The sequence below is a fragment of the Macadamia integrifolia genome, unplaced genomic scaffold (genome assembly GCF_013358625.1).
Source record: "Macadamia integrifolia cultivar HAES 741 unplaced genomic scaffold, SCU_Mint_v3 scaffold1608, whole genome shotgun sequence".
Lineage (NCBI taxonomy): Eukaryota > Viridiplantae > Streptophyta > Magnoliopsida > Proteales > Proteaceae > Macadamia > Macadamia integrifolia.
In genome coordinates, this window is record NW_024868278.1 from 170,053 (window position 1) to 180,824 (window position 10,772).

Below are 10,772 nucleotides of genomic sequence, written 5' to 3' on the forward strand. Positions count from 1 at the left end.
ATGCTTCTTGATCGGGGTGGTTCATCCATTTCACTTTGAAGAAGGAAATAATGTGGTTGCGAAGAACATGGTCCTTCTAATCAATAATCTTCTCCAGATACTCCACGTAGGTAAAATCCTCATCCAACTCACGGGGCATGTAAGTCAAGACGTGAGTGGGGTCAGGAATGTACTTCCTCAACATAGAAACATGGAAGACATCATGTGTACCTTCCAACTCTGGCGGTAAAGCTATCAGGTAAGCTACCAGTCCGATCCTCTCCAGTACATCGTACGGTCCCATAAACCTTGGACTAAGCTTTCCTTTCTTACCGAATAGCATCACTCCTTTAAATAGGGAGATCCATAAGAACACATTGTCTCCAACACCAAACTCCAGATGTTTCCTCCTAACATCCGTGTAGCTTTTCTGCTTGGACTAAGCAACCTTGATCCTTTCTCTGATCACATTCACCTTCTCACTAGTAGCCTGTACCAAGTCTGGACCCAAAATACGCCGCTCACCAACCTCATCCCAATAGAGTGATGTCTGGCATTTCCTGCCATACTGTGCTTTAAATGGGGACATTCCGATGGTGGCCTGATAACTGTTGTTGTAGGAGAACTCGATAAGGAAAATGTGTTCATCCCAACTATAACTCATATCCAACGAACATGCTCGGAGTAGATCCTCTAATGTTTGAATAGTCCTCTCTGATTGACCATTGATCTGAGGGTGAAAGGTAGTGCTGAAAGCCAACTGTGTGCCCATAACCTTCTGCACATATGTCCAAAACTTGAAAATGAACCTGGGATCTCGATCAGAGATGATACTAACTAGTACACCATGCAACCTGATGATATTATCGATATACAACTTGGCCAACTTGTCCATAGAAAATGTGATCTCGATTGGGATAAAGTGAGCTGCCTTGGTCAAATGGTCCACAACTACCCAAATTACATCCATACCCTTCTATGTATAGGGTAGGCCTGTGACGAAGTCCATGGTAATATTCTCCCATTTTCACTCCGGAATAGGTAGGGACTGTAATAACCCATGGGGCCTCTGTCTCTCAGCCTTGACTTTCTAGTATGTGAGGCATCTAGACACATGCGTGGCCACATCATTCTTCATTCCTTTCCACTAGTAGAAGCCTTTGAGGTCCTTGTACATTTTAGTGCTGCCAAGGTGAATGGAGTATGGAGAGCTATGTGCCTCTCTCAAAACTATCTCTCAAATCACCATCACTGGGCACACATGACCTCCCTTTGAACTTGAGAATTTTTCTTTCCATTACAGAGAAATCTGTGTCCTTTTGGGTTCCTTCTTGGCATTCTACTATCAGCTTCTATAACTTTGCATCAATAACCTGAGCTGTAATGATCCTATCCACCAGACTAGGTTGTACCACCAATGTCGATAGTGACAAAGTGACATCCTCTACTAATAGTACTAAGTCTAGTTTCCTGGCCTCCTCTAGGAGATACTCATTGGTGGTCAGTGATGCAAGAGTCAGTGACTGAGATTTTCGACTAAGTGCATCAGCTACCACATTGGCCTTGCCTGGGTGATAGTGGATAGTACAATCATAATCCTTCATCAACTCTAACCAACACCTCTATCTTATATTGAGCTCTTTTTGGGTGAAGAAGTCACTAAAGATCTCACTCTTCTCACCTTACAGATAGTGTCTCTAGATTTTCAAAACAAAAATCACAGCTTCCAACTCCAAATCATGGGTGGGGTAGTTCTTCTTATAATCCTTCAACTGACGAGATGCATAAGCAATGACTTTCCTGTGTTGCATCAATACACGACCTAATCCCAGCTTGGAGGCATCACTATATACAACCATACCACTTGTACCGGTCGGAATAGTCAAAACTAGAGCTAATACCAACCTTTGCATTAGCTCGTTGAAGCTCTTCTCATAAGCATTGGACCACTCAAATTTTACACCCTTTTGTATGAGTCGGGTCATCGGAGTAGCAATACGGGAGAAGTTCTTGATAAACCTCTTGTAGTATCCGGCCAATCTTAGAAAACTACCAATGCCTGCTACACTTTTGGGAGTCTCCCATTCCAAAACTACCTTCACCTTGCCTGGGTCAACCTTTATACCCTTGTCTGAAACAATGTAGCCTAGGAATGTCACCTGTGATAGCCAAAACTCGTACTTTTTGAATTTGGCATGGAGTTGCTTCTCCCTCAGCCATTGCAGTACTAACCTCAGGTGAACGGTATATTCCTCTACACTTTTAGAGTATACTAAAATGTCATCAATAAATACTATCACAAACTTATCTAGGATATCTTGGAATACCCGATTCATTAAATCCATAAATGCAACCAGTGCATTAGTCAACCCAAATGGCATTACCAAGAATTCATAATGTCCATACCTTGACCTGAAGGTTGTCTTACTGACATCACTATCATTGATCCTAAGTTTGTGGTAGCCCAATCTAAGGTCGATCTTGGAGAACACCTTGGCACCTTGCAACTAATCAAATAAATCATCTGTCCTCAGTAAAGGATACCAGTTCTTGATGGTTAGCTTATTAAGCTCCCAGTAATCAATGCAGAATCTCATACTTCCATCTTTTTTCTTGATGAACAATACCAGTGCTCCCCATGAAGACACACTAGGTCTAATGAATCCCTTCTTCAAAATATCTTGAAGTTACACCAACAATTCCTTCAACTTTGTGGGGGCCTTTGACACTGGTGCCAAGCCAAGGAATAGGTCTATAGCAAACTCTATCTCTCGATCCGATGGCAAACTTGTCAAGTCATCCTGAAATATATCGAGAAATTCCCTCACCACATCTAGCTCAGTCAATGGCCTAATCTCTATCTCAATATCCATCATAGATGCTAAGTAGCCTTGACATCCCTCGTTCAGTAGCTTCTTCATCTGGAGTGCGAATTTGATAACTTTCTTAGGTTTCTTGGGCTTATCCCCTTGGAACATAAACTCATCATCATCACGAGGTCTGAAAATGATAGTCTTCTCTGCACATAGCACACTGGATCTGTATGCGGACAACCAGTCCATTCCTAAAATCACGTCGAAGTCAGTCATATCCAACTCGATCAAATGAGCATTCAACTCATGTTCACCTATGGTCACTGGATAAGGCTCATAAACATAGGTCAAACCCACTACACTTCTTATAGGGGTGCTCATAGCCAAACATTGAGTTAGTCCCTTGGGTGGAATGCTCATCTTCTTCACAAATGCCAGTGACACGAACGAATGCGAGGCTCCTGAGTCAAATAACATATGTGCATGAAATAATGATATCAATAATGTACCTGTCACTACACCGGGGCAACCTCAGCACTTCTGCAGTCAAAGCAATCACTCTGCCCTGTGGTCTCTGGCCCTGTAGGAGTAACGCTGGTATAAGGGCTGAATATGTCTGCTGGGGCCTAGGTGGCATAGTGTAGGGTGCATCACCTGGCCTTCGATGGGGCATATCCTCACCATGTGGCCCGACTGATCATAATGAAAACATCTCGGGCTCAATCCCAAAGACTGAGATACTGCACTAGATCGGGAGGGCTGGGAAGTCTGACTAGCATCAGGTCTCCTAAATTGCACTGAAATTGGGTTGACATAGGGCACTAGGAAAGGTTTGCTGCCTCCCCTAGAATCAGTAGATCCCATTGGCCTCTTTTCAGTCGATTGCTGGGCCATAAAGTTGTCTTTATACCGATCTTCAATAGATTTGGCCACTTGAACCACCTCAGCATAGGTCTGCAGTTTCAACCCCACAATGGTTGACCCAATACCTAGCTTTAACCCTTTCTCAAACTTCTTTGCTTTAGCTCAGGAGAAAAATGGAATAGCTCCTCAAAGTGTTACTGATACTCGAGCACAGACTGGGAACCTTGAATCAACTAAGAGAACTCACTCTCCCTCCTATCCCATAAGCTTTATGGAAAATAGTTCTCAAAGAAGGCCCGTTTGAAGCCTGCCCAAGTGGGGTTCGGGTTACTAGCCTTCTCCATTCCACCAATCCATCTTGATGCATACAATGGGTTTTGGCCCACCTTTGAGAAGCATGGAGGCCTAAGCCGTTGAAACTTCTCCATCATTTTTGTCAAGTCTGTCCATCCCTCTACATAGGCTTGGGCTTGATTCGACATTGGGTCTTGCACCTACCCATGCACTTATGCCCCACCAGATGTTTGAAGGGTAGCCGATCTAGCATGTATTAGAATGGGTGCCGATGGAGTAGGAGGTGTAGGCAGTGCATTACGGGCTTCCATTGCCGCTTGGATCCTAATATTGATCCCAACTATAAACTGGTTTTGCCTTTCTTCAACTCCCTGCATCATGTTATTCATGATAGATGCCACATCCTGGGATGTAAGTACAAGCAGAGCCGGAGGTGCATTGCAGGGTCTACCCTGATTCTGTGTAGGGGAAGAGGGAGGTGACGGGTGTGATTAGGATCAGGATCGGGATCGGGCTTGATATGACTCTTATAGAGGAATCCGATTAGTGCACATGCATATACAATGTTGCATATAACTAGAATACATACCTGCATAGTGGGTCCCACAAGTATTTGATAGTCAAAATTAGGATTAGGGCATGCATAAGTGGGGTCCACACATATTAGGATCCAATTGCGCACGTATCCTAAAAGGGGCACACCATTAAAGTAACAAAATAAAATTTAGATTTGAAAAATAAAATAATTTATTTTTTCCAATTTAATCCACCGAAAATAGGAAGACTTTTCACCGGAAATATCAGTGTTATTTCCAGGGGCAAAACAGAGAGCGAATATAAAATTTTCACTTCACCAAAAACAGTCACCGGAAGCATGTCCAGTGTTTTCGTTGGCACCAAAACAGCTATAAATAGGCTCGGGTTTTGGTTTCTTTGAACAAAACCCTATTTTAGCTCATGGAAAAGGTGTGAAAAGGGAAAAGGAGGACTTTACAACCCATTCCCTGCCTTCCCCTCGCTATTTTACGATCAATCGGCACCGCATTTGCACTAAAGGTATGGTCCTCCTCTCTATAACCTAGTTTTATGATTTTCTTCTCTGTGAGCTTTACATTCAGCTATTAAACCTGGTTTTTCATTCTTAATCCTTAAGAATCATATTGCAACGATGTCTGAATGCCGTGTACTTACCCGACGTGCTGTTGAACAAGAGAAGTAAGACGTCGCCGCTCAGTTCTATCCCATCTTGTTCTACTCTGTGGCTGAGCGAGACCGTTGGGAACTCTTCGAGCATCGTAATGTGGACCCGGGAGTCTATGTGAGGACCAATGACTTCCATGCATTCCGTCTCCATCAACGGTTCGATGAGTTTGGGTGGTACCGCATCTTAAAACCCAAAAAGTACTACTATCCCACATTGGTCAGGTTGTTCTACTCCAACTTACAATGCGTGAACTAGGGTACCAAAGAGATGCGGATCACCTCCTATATGAAAGGGGTGGAGATCTCCTTTGACATGGGGCAGTTGGTCAATATCCTGATGGTCAACAATGTCGGTGACCTAGTATACTACTCACCTCAGACTTCAATATATGAATGTCATAGTCCCGAAACATTTTAGGAGATAAATGACATAATGACTAAGGAGGCTAAGGGATAAAACCGTTCAGTCAACTATTTTGCTACTCCATAGGTCGTCTGCCGTGTAATTCAGCTGAATGTCCTCCCCACTTGTGGACACTATGATGAGGTATCCGCACTACAAGCCTATGTGACCTGTTGCGTATACATGGGGGTGCAGATACATATTCCTTACCTCCTTATGTGGACCATGGTACTTCGGTTTGAAGGAGTGGATCGCCGAGTGGGAAGCCTGTGCCATGAAAGAATACTTACTGACATCTTCTGCTGCTTTGGGGTGGACTTGGAGGGAGAGGCACGTTGGGTGAAGAAGTCACAAACTTCAACCAAGATTCTCTGAGGAAGATGACCATAGATCTAAGGGAGGTGACTCTTATTCCAGGAGAGGGTCAGCAGCCTATGGAGGAGGAGGGTGGCGGTGCCAGTGATGTCGGCGGTGATGCTGGTGATGTTGGTGGAGGTGTGGGTGGTGCAAGAGGAGAAGCTGCTAGGGTTGGTGGGGCTCTACCACCTGATCCCCAGATTATAGGTTCTATGGCTACTTCTACTTCTCAGGGCACTAGGGGTGTGAGGCCTTATGGCCTCAATGATGTTACAACCCGCCTAGACACCACCACATCTCTGATGAGGAGCATAGATGGCCACCTCAATAGCATAAACAGGACCTATTATGTTATGGACAATAGAGTGGCCTCCCTAGAGGCACAGATGCAGGCAATGGTCTTCCATCTTGGTATTTTGGTGCCTCCTCTAGGAACACATGGTCTGACCTAGGCTCAGGGCCAAGGACAGAACCAGCAGCAGCAAGAGTTGTGGCATGTTTGCCACTGTAGCTTTTAGGATTCCCTCTTCCATGTTTAATCTGAGTTTAATGTTTTAGGTTTAGTTGAGCTTTTACATTATGCCATTTGCTTCAGTTGTTTAATTTTCTAGACTTAGGCTAGTTCGGATTTCTTGCTTTTAGTACTTTATTTTTCTTATGAAATGTGTAAGATATGTATTCAAGTTCTCTATTATAATGAAAAGGGTTTTTACACCTATACTTGTCTCCTAATTATGCAATTTCTATTATTATTGCCTTAAGATTTTTATTTAATCCTAATTCCCCAAAAATCATGGTTTGGATGAGATTGTGAGTTAAGGCAGAGCATCACGCTCTGATACCATAGCTGTCACACCCCAAATTTTCAGTAGACCCAACTTACCATTAGAAAAACCGACAGTGTGAGTAAGACACGTACCTATCTTACCAACCTACCAGGATCTCTGATAGCAGTACCTTAACATTTTCACAATCTCATATCACAAACCAACATAAGCAGCGAAATCAGAGTATAGTAGCGGAATCATAAATAAAATGGGAAAATGTCTAATGATAAACATAATATCATTAACCAAGTAATTCTATTTACAATCCTTCAAGACTTACATATATCAAGTTTAAAACATAATATTCACAGAACTATATCAACGTAATCAAAAATACACAGAACATCACATGGCACTGCGTATGCACAAAAGTCACAAGAACAGTCTGGGCCATGCTCCATCGACTCTGGCATTCACCTGTCACTCACTCTGTACTCGGGTTCGGAGGAAAAATAAACATTAGCCACAGGCATGATCATACTTGCATAATTATCTAAAAAGTGTGTATACTTGGGGTAAGCTTTCCAACTCGCTCAGTGAGGGGTGGGGTTCAAGCACATCCAATAAGACATTCACAATAATAATTTATGATGCATGATAGCAAAAATTAAACACATAGTCCGTAATGCTCGTGATGCAGTTCATTTATTTATTATCCACCTAACAATACAAACTAAGTCTGGTAAATGCTACTACGGTGTATTAGGTTCTCCTTCGTCTCGGAACCACCATTGACTACGTAAGGATACAAACCCTAACCGTGAATAGAAGCCTGCCAGTCCCCGTATGCATCCATGGGTCACCTAGTAAATTCCTGATAATCCCCTCCTGGTAGTCACGGCATCGGTCCATCATTTACCACGCCGGACAGGTTCCCACCTTCGACAATAATTGCATCGTACCAGAGGTATGGCATTTCAAAAAGGCACATTGAACATACCACAATGGGTTATCCAACACCTCAACCCTTGTTGGCAAGGGTTCGTAGTATAGGGAGTGATACCTAACCACAAATATGCTACATGCCTTCATAGTGATACAGTTAGTATGAATTACATGATACCGACAAGACCTCGGCCACAAAGTGTAATCCATCTCCAAATATAGTCCCGGGTACACGATACCAGTGAGACCTTGGTCACAAAGTGAAACCCGAGACCATTTACCTAATCTAGTATACATATCATAGTTGAGTATGGGCAACGTGACACCGGTACCAATCATCGACCACGAAGTGCATCTATTTTCAAATGCAGTCCCAGGGTACACGATAACAGTGAGACCTTGGCCACAAAGTGTAACCCATGACTACAACTAACTCTAATGCATATAATCAATGCATGAATGCAACATACATACGGCAATCATGACACTGGTACCACCTCGGCCATGACGGATTCTGTCTCACATAAAACCAAACACACAGCGATCACGGTACTAATACCACCTCAGCCACACGAGATCCCATCATACACATCCATACAACTCACATCATAATCGTAAATGACAATATAACATATTATCATAGCATTTGAGCAATTATAATTAAATATATAATTATAAGCATATGAGAAATTTAATAATAATAAACATTCCAAAATAAACATAGTCCATCCCTCATCGGGTTTATGATCGGGTGTGTTCGGGTTCAAGTATGGCCACTGATCGATCAATTAAATTTTGACTTCAGGGCACGTGCATATCACTGTCTTAGACACAAGGAAATCGTACATTAGTATGCATCGAAAACATTAAGAGGGACCCACACAGGTCACCCCCAAAAGGTACAAACACTATTCCTAAGTGACAATACTGTCACTGGAAACACCCACCGGAAACAAGGCATTTCCATCTAAAATATCAGTCCTGTTTTCGGTGGAGGAGACAGAGAGCACATAAGGCTCATAAGTCCACCAAAAACAACCCACCAAAAATAGCTACAATGTTTTCGGTGCCATATTTCAATGGTAATACAGAAAGGTCCAACTCGAATTGGGGCTTTCTGGCTCTGGCCCGATCACCCGGATTTGTTCCATGGAGTTTGTAGGGGATGTTCCTAGCATCATTTGAAGCAAAAAAATCCTAATTCCACTGTGCATTTTTGGAGATATATCGATCGAATGGTCAAAACCCTAGTTGGTCTTTTGGCAATACATGTTGTAGGAGCTCATCGGGCTTGGTTTTAGCTCGACAACAACACCGGGAGGGTAGAACACACATTTTACGGCCTTAACATGATTTATACACCATGATTCAATCCATGCCTAGATTTGTCTAGGTCAAAATGAAGAGAAAGAGTGGTGGAAGTGAGTCTACTTACCTCCGGTAAAGATTTTGGCATCAAGGCAACAACCGACACTAAGGTAGGCCTCCAACCTTCTCCTTTTTCCTCTTCTTCTTCCTTCCTCTCCTCTTCCTCTACTCTCTTATGTTGATCACAAGGGAAATGAGGAAATAAATCCTCATTTCCCAATTTATAACTTAAATGGACCTTAGAGTTGTTTGGGTTGGACCCTTTTTGGACCAATCGGGTAAAAATGAATTCGGGGCAAGAGGACCCGACCATTTAGGTCTGTAAAGTGCTCACATCATGGGGAAGGTGTGGAGGATGATTTGGGATCATCTGAAACCATTTATAATGCTGGTGGTGGGAACCACGGGCATCGGAACCCCGATAATAACCTGTCAACCCACCAGAAATAGGCACCAGATCCAGGCCCAAGTTGCTTCCGATAGCTTATTTTTGGTGGTCGAGATAGCTTGCTGTCTTGACAGCTTACTGTCCTATGGCTGTTTGGGATCAGAAGGTATGAATCCCCTCCACTTAGATTGGCACGTAATGCACGAACATGTGGGGTCATCTCTACCCCTTCGACAATGCGTAGCCGCGAGCCAAAACCCGATCATACTTTCAATCTCCGATCTGAGGCCTATCACAACAGTTTCAAATTAGACCAGATTAGGGCACGGGTGTAACATGTAGATCCACCATTAAATGTATTAGAGGATGCCTTGAAAGTGTGCAAGCTTGGAGCAACTGATTGATGTCATCGTGCAAACTGGTAGATGAATCTCCTGAAGAATGTCTTGGTTTAGCATCAATGGAAGACACTATATCAGTACCATCATCTAACACTACATGATTGGCTAACTAGGTTGCCCACTCTGGCTTGCCATGCTTTGCCCAGTAAGTCTCTATCGTATAGTTGGGCTTCCCGTAATAAGTACATTGGCGGACTGCATGATCAGAAGGCTGTCCACTAGAACCCCAGCCAGTCAATCCATGATCCCCCCACGACCATGACCACGTCCACAGTTGGTAAGGAATCCAGAATTGTCTTTTGAAGACTATGGCCCTTCACTGCCTTCAAATCATTATTTAAACTAGCCAAAAATTTAAAAACGAAAAACTCATTCTGTTAAGCCTTCAATTTGTCAATGTCTGTGGTCAAGGGCTGAAAAACATTAAGTTCTTCAACCATTCCTCTGAAAGTACTATAATACTTCGAAAGAGATCTGTTAGACTGGCGAAATTAGAACAACTTCTCATAAATATCATAAATACGAGTCCTGTTCTTTTCTTGAGAGTAAGTTTCCTTCAAATTGTCCCATACTCCCTTTGCAGTAGAGTGAAACATGACATTGGCAGTGACATCTGGTTCCATACTATTCCACAACCAGATTAAAATTAAAGCATTCTCCTTCATCTATTCATCATAACCCTTATCAAATGATGAAGGAGAATCAGAAGTAGTATACTGACGAGTACATTTATGTGTGAAATCTAGGATAGTAAAACATGCATTTTACATATTTAGAATGGAGCTACCTTGGGTTTCACTCTCTTTTTGCAGGTTTTATATTTTCAAGACCTTAAGGACTATCGGGCACAATATCTCTAGTTTTACACATAAAGAGGTCATGTTTCTTTTCATGGTTATGAAGAGGACCGAATTTTGAGCAAGATGGACGTGTTCAATTAAAAGTATACATCCATTTGGTCACCCATGCAAGTGATTATTCTTTTCGGGC